Below are 19,933 nucleotides of genomic sequence, written 5' to 3' on the forward strand. Positions count from 1 at the left end.
GACAACATGCTGTCCAGGCACTGTGTGCTGTTATTGTATGTCATCGTGTCTACTGGGAAACCTGACATTAAAACATATCCTTGGTTCTCACTTAAGCCAATTTTATAGGGCAGGAAAAGAAAAGACAACATTTTGCAATGAAAGCACCTTCTCCCATCTGGCAAAATGGCTTTCTGGACTCTATTGTGGCTCATTGTCTAAAAATAGGATGAAGACAAATTGTTATCATTTGCGAAAGCCCATGACAATAATGATAAATGAACAAATTTTTTTGCCCTCTGAAGTCATTGCTTAAGGCTTTCTCTGGGATCAACAATGTTAAACTGGTAAACTTGCCTCATCTGCATCAGCAGAAGGTTTACAAATGGCTTTGTAAACAATTTTAGCCAGAGCGTTAATCTCTCCTACAGAAGTAGGGCTTGCATGATCTATGATTGATTTGCAATTTAAAATGACACTGAAACCCCTGAAACAGATATGAAAGAAACTTTCAGTGAATAATGCTTTAGTTGACAAGAAAAGATAAGGCACATCTTTCATCTGATAGTGGGCTGTTTTTGATAAATATTGTTCATAATGGAGAATTTTGGAATCATTAATGTGTGGATAGAACATTACTACTTTTTAACAGGAACCTCAGAAACAGTTTTCTTCAGCAGCAGCCTTGTTTGTGAAGGAAACTTAGAACAAAAGTGTCTTGTTTTAAAAACTGTCCCAGAGATTTCTTAATTAATTAGATCTCATGTTCAAATCTGAAAAATGGGAAATCTACAAAAAATAGCATTTGATTGGTGTTTTTAAACCTATACAAAGTAGGTACCTGAAGATTTGTTTTCTTCCATTATTAAAAGAAAATCAACATCTGTTTTATATTTAAGGTTATAAATTTAAAAAACCCACAGACAAGTCAGGAACTTGAAATGACTGTTGATTCCTCTATGAGATCTCATTGCTTCAAAAAGTAAATATCCTCAGGATATTATACATTTATAAGCTCCAAGTTAGATAGCAATTAACTTTTATTACAAGGCAATGTTCCATGCAGGTTGCATCTCTGTTTCCCAAGCCACCATGGGCTGGATTAAAGGTACCTGTTTCAGGTTACTAGACCAATTCCATGGCTGAGGTTTGGCTCTCAGGAGGAGTTTCCAAAACATGTGCATAAAACACCTTTACAGCTGCAATTCCCCACAGAAATGTAAGATATTAAAATCTGGTGAGTATTTATGAAATGGGTACTTATCCTATGAGAACTGGACCAAGATCACAAAATTTCCCAGGGCCACCAAACAGCACAGAGCCCCTTTCAGTGCTGTGAAATTGGTGTATGGACTGGAGCAGTATTTGATGGAGCTGTGTGGGTTTTGGTTTTTTTGTTTTGTTTTGAGGTGAAAGGGGTGAGGCAGAGGTAACAAAACTCCTTCCATAAGAAACCTTCAGTTCTTTCCAGCCCCTGGCTGAGCAGACCTGCACAAGGAGGATGTAAGTCTTCCATGGCTTGATTGATTTAAGGTAGAATAGGTCAGTCAGATTCAGGAGTCAGAGCACTGGATCTTTTCAGATAAACAGAGCCTGTAATTACAAGCCAGTTCCACAAGTTTGATTACTCACAGCTCTAAAATTGTGGCTGTGTTGAGAAGTAAACAGCTACCAATATATTCTCCTCCTCTTTCATATAACCTATGAAATTGGAGCATCTTTGCTTTGTAAGCACAACAAGAGATGTTTGGGAAGGATGACGTACGAGGGTGGCTTTCTAAGAACCCTTTTCCCCAGAAATAGTAAAACTCTGGTAACTGTTGCTCAGATGAGTCTGTTTTAATGGGCATGGGATATAAATTGCTTTGATAACCATATTCATCCACTACCTTTATATTTTGAAGTATTCACTCTAGCTTTAATTTTATTAATGTATTTCTTTTATCTTTCATCTGAATAGTGTTCTGTATGTAAAGTGACCAAATGTGATTAATGATGAATAGATTAAGATGGGACAGAGTGTTTGAAAAATGACTTAAGTAGCGTATGTAAGTCACTGGCTATAGTCCCAAAATGCAAATTCTGGTTAAGTTAATGACTGGAAAATCATGATGGCACTAGTGTATGGGTTCTGCTTTATTTGAAATTGCTTTATAAACAATAAATAATTAGCATTTTACATCAGGACTGGTTAATAGCCTCACACATCTAATTATTTCTATAGGCACTGGTATTTTTACAGTCAAAAGTGTAAATATAATTGACTTATAGGATACACTATTTTGCTATTCAGAGTTTGTAACAGTTTTGCCTTGCAGATACCTTGCTGAAGTTCAGGTCCCATTAAAGGCTGGTATTTTATTATAATGCCTGGAATAATGTTGTTTGCAATAAGCATATCTGGGCTTTCTGCAAAGAAGCTTCTGAACATTCTTTAGGTTGGGATTTCGGGGGGGGGTGGGAAATTTGTTAATATGTTCACTCCTGCCTGACAAATGAGCATTATCGTCAATGTGGGTGCACATTTCCACTTATCCTTTTTGTAGCTGGAAAGCTTTATGAAAAATAAATTAATAATGCATACTAAATTATGTCTGCAAGAGACATTTATGTATATATTGCTAGCTTCAAGACTGATTAGATTTACATTTCTTTAAAAATGATTTTTTTCTGGTACATCCATAATGCCTTTAGAATGCACTGCATGATAGAAAAATGCAATCTTGATTTCAATTGAATACCTGGAAGGAGTGTTTTTCCCCCCTATTAATATGTACATGTGTTCCCCTAGAGTTTGAGTTATTTTTCCTAAAAGAGACTCTTCTCTTGAATTACCCCAGCCCAAATGTACGCCTTAGGTTGTAAAAAGCAGTGAAGTAGATGTCCTATTATCATAACTTGAAAGAGGTCCATTTAATAATAGGCTGTATTAAACAAGAGTCTGCTAACTATACAGTAAAGACTGTTTTTCACCAGAGAACATAAACCATATGTTTTAAATGCAGCTAAAAATGGATGCAGTGTGCTATTTCCTTTCACCTCAGCCTGCAGTGTATTACTTAGATTTGCAAGGCATAGCCACCACTAGTACTTAACACTGCTGAAAGAGCCACCCTTCAAGGCTTTTTTAACCACAAAGAAAAGAGAAATATAGTAGCATCGATTGTTAAATCCTGGTGCTTGTTACTCACTGCCCGCACACAGAACATCATGCCTTTGTAGCAGTGAGGAGAGTTGGTATTTATCAGGGTTCAGAGCTAGTTCAGCCACACACTTGACAAATTATTTGTGGAATTGTTGTATTCACAGTCACTTAAATAAGAATCTGTCAACACAAGGCTGTGCTTTGTTGCAGCAGGTCTCACAGTTTTTCCTGCGCACTCAAAGAATGATGGATTGGAGGTAATGCAAATTCACTACCATTTTATATGCTGGTGCCTTCTTCATAGACAGGAAACATAGCTCAGTATCATCTTGTAAAATGCCTTAACTGTAAAGGCCTAGTTCAGTGTTGAAAGTGCTTTTTAAAAATGGTATGTTGGAACAAGGAAATGTAATTCAAATATTTTCCTCACGTCTCATTTTACAGACTGCTTGTTGGAGCAGGTGTGCGTTCAGATTTTCCCAGGCTAAGTAGGACATATGCTTATCTGTGCTTGGTAATTAAAACAAATTAATAAATACAATTATTTGATTTTATGGCAACTTTAAAGTTAATACTGTTTAAAGGAGTGTTAAATTTAAAGAGCTCACACAGAAGGAAAAATATGCCCATTTAGGTCACTCAGCTTACTTTGCTGATAGTAATTTTTTTAGTAAATTCATTTATCCAACAAAAAATGCCTATCTGAAAGCTCTGTAACCTGTTCCAAAAGGTGTAGCTACTAGGTAAAACCCACGATCTTCTGAAACAGTGTTTGCAATGTGAAGTAGAAAACCTTACCTGTGCTGGCATCTATTTTTTAGGATGAGGTCCAAAGCTGGAATGTTTGGAACTCCTGTCCAAAACCCACAGGAGCCCACCTGGGAGCTGGGACATCACTGGGGAGGGATGTAGGGAGCTGGAGGCAGCCCTTGAAGATGTCAGAACGAATAAGGAGAAGTGATAGCAAGCACTGGATGAGACTTTTCTGGAAAGTTCTCATCTCAGTGGAATAAATGGAGTCATGGGCTACTTAAGTTATATCTGTGCCTTTTTCTTTGTGGTTGCTCAGGAAAATTGATCTAGAGTAGGAAGAAGCTTGTCTGTGGGGGAGAGGACTTTCTCACAGGCTGATTTCAAGTGTAAGGAATGAACTTGCCAGAAGTTAACACAAATCTCACCATGTACTGCCTCAAATTCAGAGTGTGTTTCTTTGATGCAGGAAAATAATGAGGGAATTCCACAATGTGTATATAAAAATATTTTCCTAAAAATTGACCACAAATTCTGGAGACTGAACATATGACAAATACAATTCACTTGGCTCAGTGCCCTAATGGGAGACCCAGATCAGTGCACTGTTGAAACCTTTGTAGATTATAACAGGTCCTAGTGAAGTCAGGGAATATATTTCCATACACTTCAGGGAGGCCAGATTTTAACCCTAGATACTCTGAGCCTTAAAATCTGAGCAGATTCCATAAATTTCAGTGCATGTTCAAGATGTAAGCATTTACCTGAGCTGCACATCAAGGCTGAAGAAAGCTTCCCTGGCACCCTGGCTGCTTTCTGGGTAGTCTGCTTTGACTTGCTCACTTTTTTTCTGTTATAACACCTCTGCTTCTCAAGAACCTTTAAAAACTTTTGATTTGAATTTTATGCCTGTGAATGGTGTGAACAGGTATCTCTGCAGGGCAGATCCCTGACCCCCTCCAGTGACCAAGGCATCCCACTGGAGCGCAGAGCAGGGCTTGCTGCTCCTGCAGTATCTCTGCAGGGGTCATCAGCATTCACAGATGTATTTGGAAGCATTTAGATGGCTTCATTTTACTGAGAAATGCCTGTAATACAGCACTGTATAGCAATTAATCTGCTCTTGTTAGCCTGGCAGAGATGTACAGGTGCCTGTTTGCCTGGCTTGTGGTACCTGCTGGCTCAGGGCCCAGTGGCCACAGACACCACACTGGCTGGGACATCCTCATCTTGTGGGCTCTCTGCAGCCTTGGGGTTGCATCTGTTCAGCAGATCCCCTGCAAGGGCTGTGCTCTGCAGCCTCCCAGAGTACCCAGGCTTTACAGTATTTCTCCCAACAGCCTTTCAAAGCACTTGGAAGCTTGATGCAATTTCAAAGAGTACAGATTGACTTACAGTATGGGATATAGTATTTTTACTTGCGCCTAAAAACTCTGCTGTGCGGCCAAAAATTCAATCGCCAAGAAATCACACATGGTTCACAACACAGCTCTTTGATAACATTAAAAGTATATGTAATATTTTGAAATCACTGGCCAATTATTTCTAATAGTTTCATGATAATTTATGTAGAGAATCTCTCTGTTGGATGTGTTCCTACTTTGGTCTAAATGTATTTTTGAACACTCTGTCAAACATCCCCATTTGGCACCTATTCTGTTTCACTGAATTTCTTTAGTATGTCCAGATCTCTTGCCAATGTATTTGCAGAACATATTTTGACAGATTTGTCACCAAATTTGTTACTTCTTGTGTTTGGAATGTGTACCAAATTGCAGAGATTAATGTGTGTGTGTTTCCTTTTGGTATAGACTCAACTGGATACTACCTTTGTCTTCTGTGGTGATGAATGTAATAAAGTGAGTGATTTTTTTTTTATTAATTTCACAAGTTATTAAGATTTAAAACTGTGGATCTGTCATAGATGTATTGGTTTGTTTTTATGTTTGCAGCTAGAAGCATTCTGAGCAGAATACCCTTAAACTTTAAAGATCTGCGATAGTACATTTCTTACTTGAGCGTTTTAATAGAAATTTTATGTATGTGAAAGCAGTAGCTTCTCCCTCACTTTGCACACACATACACGTGTGTGTATATATATATATGTATAATTTTATTTCAATATGCTTGGATTAACTGAACTATTGAATTTCAATCTGTTGTGCTCTTTCATGAAATAGTCTTCCTATTGAGTTTGTTGGAGCTGAATGAAAATGGTGTATTTAAGGCTGATCATAATCTTTGCCATCATGTTTTTCTTAATATGGTTTTTCTAGATTAAAAGCAATGACAAGATAATGCCTGTTGAAATATAAAGGTCTTTGCTTTGTGGCTCTGCTGCTGGAAGGGGGGTGGCTGAGCTGGCCCCTGGGGCATCACATCCAGCACAGAATATTCTGAGCTGGAAGGGACCCACAAGGATCAGCAAGTCCAACTCTTAAGTGAATGGCCCATACAGAGATATTTTGAACTCACACCCTGGGTGTTCTCAGCACTCTGTCCTAACCAGCTGAGCTGCTCTGGGGGCTGTCACAGTCCCTGCTCTGACTCCTTTTCCACAGCCTGGCACAGCTGAGGCTCCTTTACCATCTCTGGATGTGGGCAGACCAGGAGAGCACCGTGGATCAGAATGGATGAGCTGCATATCCATGCTGGATTTTTCTGTTGTCCAGAGAAGTAGGCTGGAAAGATTTAATGAATTCAGTCACCTTTTAAATGTATGTGGAGTACTTACACTAGAATTCAGTTTCAATAAGGCCATAGCTCCTCATTATTTTTACCCTGTTGTGGATCGTTTTGTTGTTGGAATTCTTTTGGTCACCCTTAAAGATAATTTCACTGATGGAGCACTGGGTGGGTCTGGGTGACAGCACTTTCTGAAATGGCAGGGTCCCCCAGGAACACTAGAAAACCTCTGCCAGCCTCTAAGGGCTGCTTTTTTGGGCCACTTCCTCAGTTCTTTAAAAGATGCTGTTCAGCTGGCACAGAGCTCTTTGATTTTTTGCCGCTGGCAGATTGGTTGTTTACTGTGCTGAGTAACACATATCAAATAGTAGATGAATCCTGAAACGGCTGGGTTTGCTGCTGATAGCACCTCTTCCTTCTAGCTTTTGAAACGTGAGATTTGATTTTGAGATGTCAGGGGTCTTTCTGAATTGAGGTATATCGCCTTTTACAAAGACTTGATCAAAATTTGTAAGTAGCAACAAAAGCAATATTGATTACTGGAATTATATATTACATTGTAATATAAATTGTATAAAAATGCAATTTTGGATCTAAAATAGCTCTAGATATTTTTCAGTGGAGACTGTCATATTACACCCTTAGAATCTGGGCCTTAATTTCATTTACCTCTGTAGATCTCTGTATTTCTCTTTTCTAATTCTTTAGTTCTATAAATAGAAGTTAAATTTGAACCAGAAATTAATTTTTTAAAATGAGATTTTATCTAATGTCTTACAAAGAATGTGATATGTAATAAGAATGGAAAACATTCCCAAAACAGTTTAGGTTTTAATTCTGATCCTCTGGTCCTATACAATAATGTCTGATTTTTTGAGCAATTTCTTCTGCCTATCTGGACAAGTTGAGACACAGACTACAATTAGGGCAGAGACACAGTCAGGGCATCAGAGGCTCTTCATCAAAAAGAAATTGTATTAAGTTCAGATGACAAAAGTAGGATACCTACTCTGTGTCTGTAGTAGTTATAGCAACTATACTGCATTTTTGGGTAAATTCTTTGTCAGGTCTGAAGCCCAGCATCAGCAAGGGCAGCGATCCTGTGCCAGCTGCTGGCATTCTCCAGAGAAATAGGAGCAATAGGCCATAGAAATAGACTGATCATAACATACTTTTCTTGCCATTAGAGAAGAGTGTAACATAATAGCTGCTCTGCTAGGTTCAGAATACCAAAAAAATTCCTACAAAATAGTGGAGGCCAGGGCAAGATGTGGAATAAGTTAAAATTATAAAGAACAGACTGACCTGCCATTGATTCAATTTTCTTTTTGGTTGGAAATTTTTAATCACAGGATATATATTTTGCTTGTCAGGTTTACTATTGACTTTCCTTGTTTCACTGAAATTCTGAAGTTTTGCTACTTGTTGAACTTTTTTGACGCAGTGATAACACAATATAAATCAAACACCCTAATCCACACAGAGTAAATCACCAGCTCTTCTGCATAATTTTATTTGAGTGTTAGTAGAAGGCTAACTCTTCCAGACAACTTCTAACAGATTGCTAAATACCAAAAAAATTTGCTTATTATTATCAGAAAAACTCAGAAGTATGTATGCAGTGAAATATATTTATGGCCATATGAAAAATGAAGTGACCTGTTGGAGACAGCCTGTAGCTCCTGAGGACCAACAAAATGCTTAGGAAAGTTCCACGAAACACATGACATTATTGTGTATATATAAGAAGTAATAATGTCATCTGGTTTTTTTCTGTTTCCTGTTGATTGACTTTTATAGCTTGCAAGCATTATGCTGGATTGTAAATTGCAATAAATTTAATCAAGAATTATTTTATTCAGCCTACTAATGAGGAATAATAGCGTATGTATCAATTAGACATGTCAATTTGTGTGAAGAAATAGATTTACAAAGGGATAGTAGGTAAAAAAAAATATCATTGGTATCAATTCACTTCATTATTTTTAATTTGCTGTGAATATTGAGTGCTTCCAACATAAAATCATTCCTCAATTAAAATAAAACAGCTGTACTCCTATCAGCTTTTCCTTGCTTGTTGTTGCTTACAGATTAGCAGTTGTCATTGGCTTCAGTCTCATGTAATTTCATTAATTTGCAACTATAAATGGATTTAAAAAAAGAAAATAATAACAAAAAATCTTTGGCTTGTCGACATACTAAGTATTGTATATAATTTTTTTTTTTTTCATATTGCACTGAAAAGGGCAGAACTACTGCAGCAGCAACATTTGGGGGATATCAGACAAACCCCATCCGCTCTGTTCTCCAGAATCAGCAAAGCAATTTGTGAGCACTTTGTTAATTTGGCATTTTTTATTGCTCTAGAGTCCCTTTCTTGTCTCCCAGGTGACCTGTGGTGAACCAGATCCCCCAGACATGCTCCAGTGCAAGCAGGAATCCTGGAGTGCACTGGATTTGCAGCAGGATGAAGGAGCCTCTCACCTTCCTCTGTGAGCAAGTCACTGCTCTTATTTAGAGTCCCAGGGTATCACCAAGCATGTTTATGTCTTCAAGTGACACTTGTGACTCTGTGGTTGTCCTTATTTCTCTTCAAACAGATCAAAAGGCTGACAGTAAGAGCACACAGAGAGAAGCACGAGAGTTCTAAAAGCTGCTTTTGCAAGCCCAGATGTGAAAGCGTGGTGCATAATCTCTCCTGTTAACTTCTGTTTCTCTAACAGTAAGTTTTTAATGGCCTTACAAGGTTTTTAATTGGTCTACCTTAACTTGTTTCACCTAAGTCTTATTTTAATGGAAAGTTTAAAAATATAAGTGTGTTTATGTGGTATATAAGATGTAAGAAACACACAAAAAAATCAATAATTGTGTGTTTTATATTTTAATAGAAAATAATATTCTCTCAAATGACTGTGGCTTCAAGAATTGAAGATTAGCTGTACTTCTGATAATTTTTTACCTGCAGCTGCTGTTGCAGGTTTCAATACCTTTAGCTCCTTCAGACTAAAGGCATTTTATCATGGTGTATTTCTATTACTTTTTTGTTACCAGTGAGAGCTTTTTGATAGAATCCCTAAGAGGGGACTCATATTTGTAGGGAGACTGAACACATGGAATTGGAATCCTAGTTAACAGTGAATTCTCTATTACAGGAAGTAAAAGCTTATGAATATTTTCCTTGGCTCTGAAAGTGGGAGCTGACACTAGCTCGTATCGGAGAATTTTAACTAATGATTATGACAATACTTATCTGCTAATTTGTTTTTCCATGTCTGGAATCAGTATGCTAAATATGTGTGAAATTTTTGGAGCTGATGCTAAAATTTCAACTAGCCAAATACTTATCTGCATTTCACTCTTATTGAAATAATGATAGTAATAATAATAATAAATAATAGTAAACACAGCAACTACTTCTTTTTGAGTTCACTCAACTAAAGTAGGAGATCATGGCATAGGCTGAACACATCTTCATTATTTTGATAAATCTAGAGTTGTCATTTAACACCAAAGGTTTGTTAGAAAAAAATCCAGTGTGAGTTTTTTAATGCCATGTTTTTGTGTAGATATCTACATTTTCCAAAACTGACTGAGAAGTGCTGATTACTGTACACACTCCTAACATATAAATATGTGTAATCTATAACAGTATCTACAGCAGGACTTGAGCTAATTCATTTATCTCAGTTAATATATCTGCTAAACTATCATGCTAGGTTTGATGCCAAACTTCTTAGGTGATGCTGAAGAATTTTCTCAATTGTACAAACATAAGAAAGCTTTCAAACTGTGAGAGAAAATGGCAAACAGGAAATTGGTATTACAGGCTTGATTGCTGAATTTCTGAAAATGTAAATAATTATGAGTTGGGATACTGTTATTTACAAATAAACTTAGTATATTTATCAGTTAGTTATCGACTGTCAATCATTTTTGTATTTCCTGTTCATATGCTTGAATCTGTTAATATTTTGAATTGTCTGTGTTTTGTGAGTCTTTAGTGTTGGAATTATGTTGAGCGATATGGTTGCCTGTTTAACAAAGGTGATCATTGTTTCTATAAATATATGGAAAACAGAATATTTTTTTAATCAATAAATTTATTTCTGTTTGAAAAACAAACCTCAGAAAACTCTCAGTGTACTGAGAGAAGCTCAAGTTAAAGGATGGCTCTTATGGAATGAGAGGAAGCTGCAGCATCATTCAAACATTTCTTGTGCTGCTGAGACTGCCTGAGAGCTCCAGTCAGTGCAGTCTGCAGGGATATTCCTGAAGATCCAGCTGCTGTAGCTCTGACTCTTTTCCAGTCTCTTTTTAAAAAGATTCATCTCTGCTGTCCATCCTGGTAGTCTCTGGTGCAGACTGGCCTCTGTCCATGCTGCCAGACTGCTGCTGGGCCCCTTGGCACAGGTCAGAATGAAAAACTCAAATTTTATATCTCAGTGGAGAACCATCACCAACCATAAATGCACATATTATTCCTGCTGGAGAGCTGATGCTTCTGTTACTTGACTGCTATAGCAGCTAAACCTTAAACTTCCAAAATTTTAACATTTCTGATATGAAAATTGGCTTAATGAGATAAGGACTCAAATAATAAAAACAGGAACAAATTATTATATTTCTTTTTTTATGTTCTTGAAACACATTCATCATGCAGCAGACCATTCTTCAAATCACAAGCAGTTTTTAAAACCAAGGTGGAAATTAATTTTATCAGCCATGTGTCTTAGAAAGTACCCTCCCTGCTTGGACATTATTTGTCTGTGTGAAGCTGTGACTGAGTTTACAGGCTTAGCAAGGCCATCAGTGATTTGCTTTATACAGCTCTTCAGTATTGCCCTACACACCAATAATCCTTTAGTATAATAAAATACATGTCTTTCCTTCTTTACTAGAAGTTATAGAGAAGTCTTCTGATCATCCAGCTATGAAAAGCACCATGACTGGTTCTGCCCAGAAGCTGCATGAATACATGTGGAGCAGAAAAGTTGCTCTTTATAGCCAGCTGTAAAATTCTTTCAAGCCCTGTGAATGTTCAAGCCTGAGAAGGCTTTTCTCACCAAGATATAGAATAGCTTCAGCATACCAGCCTTCAGCAGTGTGTATAAGTCAAGATTTCACTCCAAGCCTTTCACTCCACTTTATTGGTGAAACTCAAAGTCAGTCAGCCCATTTCAAGAAGAAAAATGGCATTTGGTTCCAGTAAGCATCCACAGAACACACTCCAGATTTGACAAACATTGTAATTAGTTGCTTTTGTGTGTTTAGTACACAGTGCAAATGCTGTAAAATGTTTTTCACATGATGCAACATTGCCAGCAGATAATCACTGGAGCAGTAAACCAAAAGAATTTGTGTATATCCTACAAGCTGCAAGAGGATAAGAAAATGTAAACAAAAACTAACAGCTGAATTTTTCAGATGATACCATTCCTTTTCTTTTGTTAAATGGATTTGTTTTTAAATGTTACTTTTTGTCAGTTTCTCTAGAAATTGATTAGAAAACCCTAAACCAATGTTGTGAAAATGCTTTTGTTTCTGTTCTAGTTTTGATTGTGTGAATCTTTTTAGAACATTTTCAGTTTAATTATGCAGCACTAAAAATTGCAATTAAACTGAATTTGCAATTGAAACTGCTCATTTTAGTTAACTGTCAAATTTACTATGGGCGTTGTGAAATAAGAGGCCTTTATTATTATGAGGCGTTTTGAAAAAAATTACCTTTTAAACAGGAGAAAAATGTCACGTCCCTCAGTCCCATGTGAATGAGCCAATGGTTTAAAGAGCTACCTGAGCAGTGAAGCTGCTAACTCTCTAAGCACAATGGAGTTTCTTCCAGGTGATGTCCTAAAATATTGCTAAACTGCAAGTATGGACAGTATTGAATAAAGTCTTCTTTTTGTGTATTTAGCATCTTTTGTGAAATGCATTTTTCAAAGGTAGGTGGAAGGCTAAAGTTGCTTTAAAGTAGTCTAGTGATAATCTACTTGTCTTAGGGATATCTGACATGCCCTGTTTTGCTGGATGCTATGATGCAATTTGATGGATATTGTGTATTATATGAGACTGTACAAATCTTAATATCTCTGTTCCTCTGTTTTAGCATGTGATGTACAGCTCTGTGTACATAGAGCAGCTCAGATGAGTGTCTGAGACTACCCTTTTCCTCTAAGCCCTAGGCATTTTTATCACTGTGCCAATAAAAGGAAGGGGATTTATGGGGTACTGCTTTTTAATTCATTCAATTCTCTGTTCATTGTGAGGTTAATGTTGTTGATCTATTTTTCTCTTGAAACAAATAAAAACAATATGTGCTGACACTGACTTTGACTTTTGACATGGGAGATAGAGGTCAACATTTAATTCTATATTTATAGACTGCATGAACAATATTATCTGTATTAAAAACTGTTCACTCAGTCCTTGTCATTTTACAACTTAGTTCAGTAGCTTATATCACATTGAACATTTTCTCCAACTCTGATCAAGGTGCCATCATTCACAGCAGTTCACTGAAGGGGTTGTCAGCCTTTCCATTAAAAACACTTTTTTTCAGGGGTTTATAATTTGACTAGGTAAAATAATTACACCAAGATTGACCTGGGGCTTTATTTTAAGCAAAATATCCATAAAAATATACCCTACTCCCAGAACCTAAAATCCAACAAAGAACCCAAATAAAGAAAGGAGCTGACTTGTATGGTACATATGCCATGGCCATTTTTATTTAAGAAAATGATGTGATTTATCAAACAGGTATAACACTGCTTAAATCTTTAACCATTTCTTTATATCTGAAATATTCTTGGCTGTGTATAAGAGGTGCTTGTCTATCAACTTTTAGGTGCCTCATGCCCAAACTCCTGAGAAATTGGGTACCAGTGACACAGTTAATGGTGTGATGATTGTAACGAGTGTGCCAGGTCCAGCTGTACCTGTGTAAGCCCCCTCACAGAGGAACTTTCATTTCTGGAGGGTGTTGCCCTTCTCAGATGAAAAGAATAATTTTTTCCTTTCCAGGAAAGGAGAAGGAAGGACAATCCCATTTTATTTTAGTGGATACAGAAGTACTACAGTTGTGCATGAGCGTTCCTTGGGATATGGAAAAGGACTTTCAGATCCCTTCAGGTAAAGTGATTTTCCTGAGACAAATCAGACTTTCTGTGCTGTTCTGACATTCCTGGGTGTAAGGGCCTTTGCTGATTTTTAGGAGATAAGGGCACATATAAATGTTCTTCTGTTGCTTGCAGGATGAAGGCCTGTGCTGTACCTTTATATTCAGGAAAGAAACTGAGCTATCAGTGCAATTATTATTTATCTGCATTTGTTTTCAGAGATTATCCAGTCTTCTTTGAGTCAATGGCAAGAAATATGAGATTAAAGTTGTCTTTCTGTGCAAACAATCAGTAATATTTCCCACTGGTTGCTTTTTTCATCTAAATATGTATTTCCTTGGTAGTAACAAGAACAAACAAAATGGAATAACCCATACGGTTTAATCTATGTGTTTTTAAAATATCTTAGCATGTACCATATTTATGTAAAAAAAAAAATCTAAAATAGCTATTACAATCTGTAAGTTTTTGAAATATGGGAGGTTTTATATTAATATGCATATACATTGGTCCATATTAACTGCCAAGGTATTTTAAGTAAGGTTTATAGAAATTATTATGCATTTTTAAAGTGTTCTGTAATTCATGTATCATTCTTGGAAAGCAGAGAATCTGCCACATTTTGTATGTGACTATCTTAATAAGTGCTGTGAAACCGAAACATTGATGGATCATGTTACATACCAGGCATATCTGAAAAGTTTTTCATTAAAATGAACTCGTAAAGACTCTTAGTGCTTGCTTCTCAGCAGATGGCAAGAGGTGTTTATTTGCCTTATGGAATTCTTTCTGTTTATATACAGAGAAACAGAGAGGACAGCTCTGAAGGATCCAGTTAATACTTGTAGGACTACTTAAAATATGTATGGTTACTATTAGGACTAAAAGTTCAGTCATACACTCCTTTTTTAATTAGTTCTACCTTTGCATTAAAACTGTTCCAAATATTGGACTTTCTTGGAAAAAAATAGAAATATATCTTTCTGCTGTAGAACCCAGTGTGATAAAGATTTTAATATAAGGGCTTTTTTAAAGTCAAATCTTTTCCATTCTGTCTCTTTCCTTCCTTCTGTCTGCCTGATTTGCTGTTAAATAGCTCCTGCTCTATTTCTGGCACTTCTGAACTTTATTTCTCTTTCCTTGTCCTTTTTCTTTCCATCTGTTTGCTGGTTTCATTGTCTCTTAGCTGCCGGTCCCCATTATTATATCCTTCAATCTGCAAATCCTCTCCCATATGTGCTCTTGTCCTTCCCTAGGCCTCCTGCCTTTTGATTTTTTCCAGATCTCATTTCCTTTTCACCTGATCTGGCTTTATTCAACTCTGCTCTTGTCTATCTTTCGGCCTGTCTCAGGCCTCCCTTTTTCCTTCTGTCCAGTTGTGAATCCATAAACTAAACAAGACTTTGGCAGAAGAAGTCAACAAATGTGGTGTTCAGACCAGAACTTGACAGCTGGAAAAGGAAAAGGGGGATGCAAAAGCCAAACTTTTGATTAGGCTGGTGTGAATACTTTTTAATGAACAAAACATTCATTGAATGTAACCTCTTCTGCTTTCAAAGTTTCCTGCAACAGATTGAGACATTCTGTATTTTATGTAGTTAATATTATTTATGAATTTTATTTGAACATATTCCTGATATGTTTGCAACAGTTTATGCTAGGAACCATGCTTTGTACTGTCTTGGGCATTTGCAGGGATATAAAATGTTATTATTTGAATTTCTGGCTTGGGTGAATTACAGAATTAGGAATTGTGCAGATTGGAGACTTCATCAGTATAAAATTAAAAATTCATAATTATAGTTAGGGAATTGAAATTTAATTTAAGGTGTGATTTGAAGTTAGAATTTGTTTTTTCTAGAAAGATTTAAAGAACTGCCAAATATTATTACATCAAATGACATTTTAAGTCGGAATGGACCAAATGTCAGTTATTTTTGCCAAATTCCTCTAAAATCCCTGAACAAGTAATCTTACTAATTTGCAGACTGCCTGCTCTCTCTAAGTTTGGTACCTTGCATCTGTGCTAACCAAAAATAAAGCTTTAAGTATTTGATTGGGTTGAGTTTGGGGTTTGCTATGCTGTGCTGCTTTACCGAGGGCTCCATCACGTTTGCAGGAGTGTCAGCACATTTACGTGGGTTAGGGCCCATTAGGGGAACATACACCTGTAATTAGCAAATGTATTAAGGCTGGGTTCCCCCAACCTGACAGCATCAAAAATACCCAGAGACAGGCTAAATTTTGGATGAAAGACTAAAAGGCTAATCTGAAAATTGCATACTCTGTCCACAGCCCCCTGGTTAAATGGTGTCCCCTTCACCTGAAACCACTTCAAAATGCCTGATCTTGCTTTAAATAAGTAAACTTAAAACCCTAGCATTGTTTCTATGATAACAGCGTTTTAGTTACAGCTCCCAATTAAAAAATTAATTCCCCAGTCTGAAGGCGTCAGACTGGATTACATTCTTTGTTAAAGGAAAAAAGAAAGAATCTTCTGTCTGGTGACCTTTATTTTGGCTGAAGGCTAATAGACATTGAGCTCTAGAGAGAAAATTCTCCCAGGAAATGTGCATACTGATATAACTTTATTTACATTATTGTTTTCTAATTCAAATAAGAGTGCTGCTTTTGGGGCTATGTACTTGATTTCCCTGCGTGGCTTTGTAGCTGAAGCTCTTGCAGCCCCTGCCAGCAGCTGTGGCCTTGGTGGGTGTTGGGGCACTTGGGGCACTTTTGCTGCTCCTTCCCCAGAACACTCTGCCTTAGCTGTGCCTGGAGAAAGCTGGGCCTGTCCTGGATGGACACTCCCAGGTGGATGTCTGTGTTCTGTTCTGCACCACAGGTTCCTTCTCCTGGGTTATATTGCCTAGGTGGCAGCCAGTCCTTTGTGCTGCTGTGAGACTGCAAAGGGCACAGGACAGCCTCAGACCTCCTGGAAAACACCGATGTGATGGCAGGGGAAGAACATCTCTGCAGAGCTGTGACAGAGAATGAGGAAAGTCACAGGAGATTGTTAGAAACTGCTAGTCAGAGGGAGGCAAAGGAAGAGATCTGCCTGGAAGGACAAAGGATGAGGGGTCTTGTCTGAAGGTCCCTCCTGTGGTTTGTGTTTGGGTGTAGCCATTTAAGAGCTCACAGCCCTGCTCTGGGCCCATTTTAACACCAAAGTTTCACCTACCTGCATCATAGAGGAGTTTGAGAGGAATAACAGGTAGGTTATAGCTGCACAGGGAAGTGGTCCTCCACATTAGGATTGATTCCCACCCTTGAGACAGAGGCTCTCCTCCTTTATAAAACTGCCACAGGAATTCCCTCCTGGAGTACTTGAGCAGTCTACACTGTGCCTTCCTGGCTCATGAGCTCCTCTTGCCCATGTGCAGGTGAGCACAGTGTCTCACTTATCAATGCCACATCCAGGCACAGCTAGTCAATGTTTTTCACTGGATTGTGGTGGGGTTTTTGGGCCTTTTAAAATTACACTTACAGCTCTGGAGTAGAGAAGCCCTGGCTGGGAAAGTTGATTTTCCTCTGTTCTGAAGCAAAACCAAGCAAACTGTTCTCTTTGATGTTTTTCTGTCTTGCAGGCTATCCCAGTGGCCTTACTCTTGAAGAGGAGAGCACAAGGAGCCTTCTCTTCTGCATCTAGAATAAAAAGTGAGCACATTCCTTCTGACTGGCAGCACCAGTGCTTTTCTGGCTGATGATGCAGGGACATGGAGCTTGCTTTAAGGCAATTCAGTAATTTCCCTGGAACAACACACCTTCAGGAGTGGAAGATCTGCAATGAAATATACTTTGTCAAGAGAATGCTTTATTTCTCACTGCCTAACAACAGCCTCTCCTGTAGAATTTGTTGAAAGTCTGCTGTTTTACATCCATTTGCTTCAGTTTTCACTCCTGTGAAAGGGAAGAGGAGAAGATAAGAAGTAATGTTAGGAGACTGGTATCTGCTACTATTTGTTATCAAGGTTCTGTATCCTAAGACATTGTTTGCCCATCTTAACTGGTAATGTTCCTCAAAAACTCAAAAAAACTACCACATCAGTAATGAATCTTTGCTGATGGACATCAGATGTTTTTCTGGGGTTTAAAAGAGTCTAAAAGAAATCAAATTATTCAATCTTTATAAGAGTTAACAGGTGTTCATATCAGAGAGGGAATGAAATATTGCTTCAGGTAGGGAAATAGTGCTGTAGTGCACCAGTAAATCAGAATGCTCTTGTTCTGAGCTGACTGAACTTTCTTTCAGGAGTTCAGCATATCTTTGTTTATAAATCTAAATGCTATTGTGTTGTATTGTACTTTGCAGTGTAATAAATTGTAACATTCAGCATTAACTGGTCAGGCTTCAGTGATAACAAAAGTTCAGCAGCCTGGTGGCACTCTGATCAATATTGCTTTCTATTTATAGTATTGTTACAAATTGAAGTTTTATTTAAATTAGACAATGCTGAGAAGCTTACAGTGGATCAATAAACTAAAATACAGTAACGGATTTTAATTCATGGCTGATATGCTGCTAGTCTTTTGTCACATGCATCCTTAATGTCCCCTAAACAAAATCACATTTACATATCCTGTTGTCTGGCAAAGCTGCAAGAGTGTTTTAAAGAAGGAAGATTGTGCTGTGCAGTGAGAAGGAAAGATGTTGGATAGGAGGGGAAAAGGCCAGATAGCTTCTGTTTGGTTGGGGATTTTCTGTGTGCTTGTTTGGCCATTTTTCTACCCAGTGAATCAGTTTAACCTGAGCTATAGATGGTGCTCGTGCTTGGATTCTGCTCTGCTATTCACACCAACATTTCTCCAGTGACAGCAGAACTGTTTTTCTGTTACTTCATCTCTAATTATGAGATTAGATTGCAGTTAATATGATATGTCTTGTTCTTAGGGGCCATCAGCTTTTGGTGTTTGATTGGGGATATGACAACCCAAAGACTACTGAACAATATTTTTAGTACTTTTGCTTGAATTAAAATATGAGGTTTTCTTGCAATTATTAGAATTTGATTTCTGTCAGCTCTATCTAATCATTAGGTGATAGTTCATATGTGAGCCACCAACAATATCTGAGCAATCAGCCCTGGGTGTGTGCATCAGCTGAAGACAAAGGAATTGATGTGTTCCTGCTGACACAAGAGGAATGGTCAAGAATCTTAATTATATATTAATCATCATGGTCAGCTGGCACAACCAACAAAGTCCCTCTAACAAAATCCAAAATAAACTTGGAATAATGGTGTCATAAAAATCACTACAGAGCTTTTACAATGCCACTGATTTATCTGAAGAGTTTTGAGATGGTTGATTAACAGGGAGATTTGCCATTATACACTGTTAAATTTTAGGTCTAAATATTCTTAGAAGAATTCCCATTTTGTTCTTCCAATAGCAAGCATAGGTGCTTTAGAGCTGAGGACATAGCTCAGTCTGACCTCCTAAATGTTGCAGATAAAAGAAAGAGATGAAAAAATGCCTTATATACTATATGTCTAACAAGATTTGTAAGTGTATTCCTTTACCAAAAAAGATCTAGCCCTTTTTTCCAACAGTAACTCTAGCTGGCACAGCCTAGGCTGTGTCCCTCTCCCAACATGTCCTGACCCTTCACATGTCCTGCTGCTTCACACACAGACCTGATTCTGTGCACTTGTTATGGGCACAGTAACAATCACTGCCCTTCTGTGTCTCTGCTCCAAACTCCACTTTGGATCTCACTGCTACTTTTCTTCCTTCCCACCAGCTGTTTCAGGCAAGTCCAGAAGCAGGCCAAAGATTTAAAATACCTGCCCTTGTAAAGGTTGTGGCAGAAAGGTTTACAGAGAAAACGGAGAGATTAGTGGGAAATTAGAAAACAAAAGTTCTGGATTAACTAAATAAAAGATGTCTTCTCTGCCTGAGATTAACTGTTCTATCTGTCATGTCTGGAGATAGACGAAGCACGGATGTTTGTGGCAGATGTATGGAGGAGTGTGTGAATCTTCCTTCTGATGTCTGGATGTGGGAGGCACAGCAGGAATGAGTGTCACAGGGATGTGGAGAGTTAGAGGGGGTGAGAAGAGGGGATCCTTGAGGCACTACAGAGGTATTTTGCTTTCCCTCATCATCCGTCTGGGAAGTGTGCACAACAACAAATTGGGATAGGAGATATCATAAAGGAGATATCAGGTGGGCCTGAAGGGCACTGAAAATCCTCTCAGTTGTGGAAGGGTCTGAGCTCACGGGAAAGTAACAGCACAGCCAAATGTTTTGTATT

The 19,933-nt window shown here is 37.8% G+C and overlaps 1 long non-coding RNA gene across 1 annotated transcript; it reads left to right on the top strand.

Moving 5' to 3' along the window:
- Nucleotides 1-1,735: 1,735 nt before the first annotated feature.
- On the top strand, nt 1,736-18,671 carry LOC147650830 (uncharacterized). The gene is made up of 7 exons (XR_015275558.1): nt 1,736-1,740; nt 3,569-3,638; nt 5,686-5,733; nt 8,948-9,051; nt 9,160-9,281; nt 13,583-13,690; nt 17,265-18,671. It is a non-coding gene; the product is annotated as an uncharacterized LOC147650830 (long non-coding RNA).
- Nucleotides 18,672-19,933: the final 1,262 nt, after the last annotated feature.

This window comes from Cyanistes caeruleus, chromosome 12, assembly GCF_971803275.1.
Source record: "Cyanistes caeruleus chromosome 12, bCyaCae1.hap1.1, whole genome shotgun sequence".
Lineage (NCBI taxonomy): Eukaryota > Metazoa > Chordata > Aves > Passeriformes > Paridae > Cyanistes > Cyanistes caeruleus.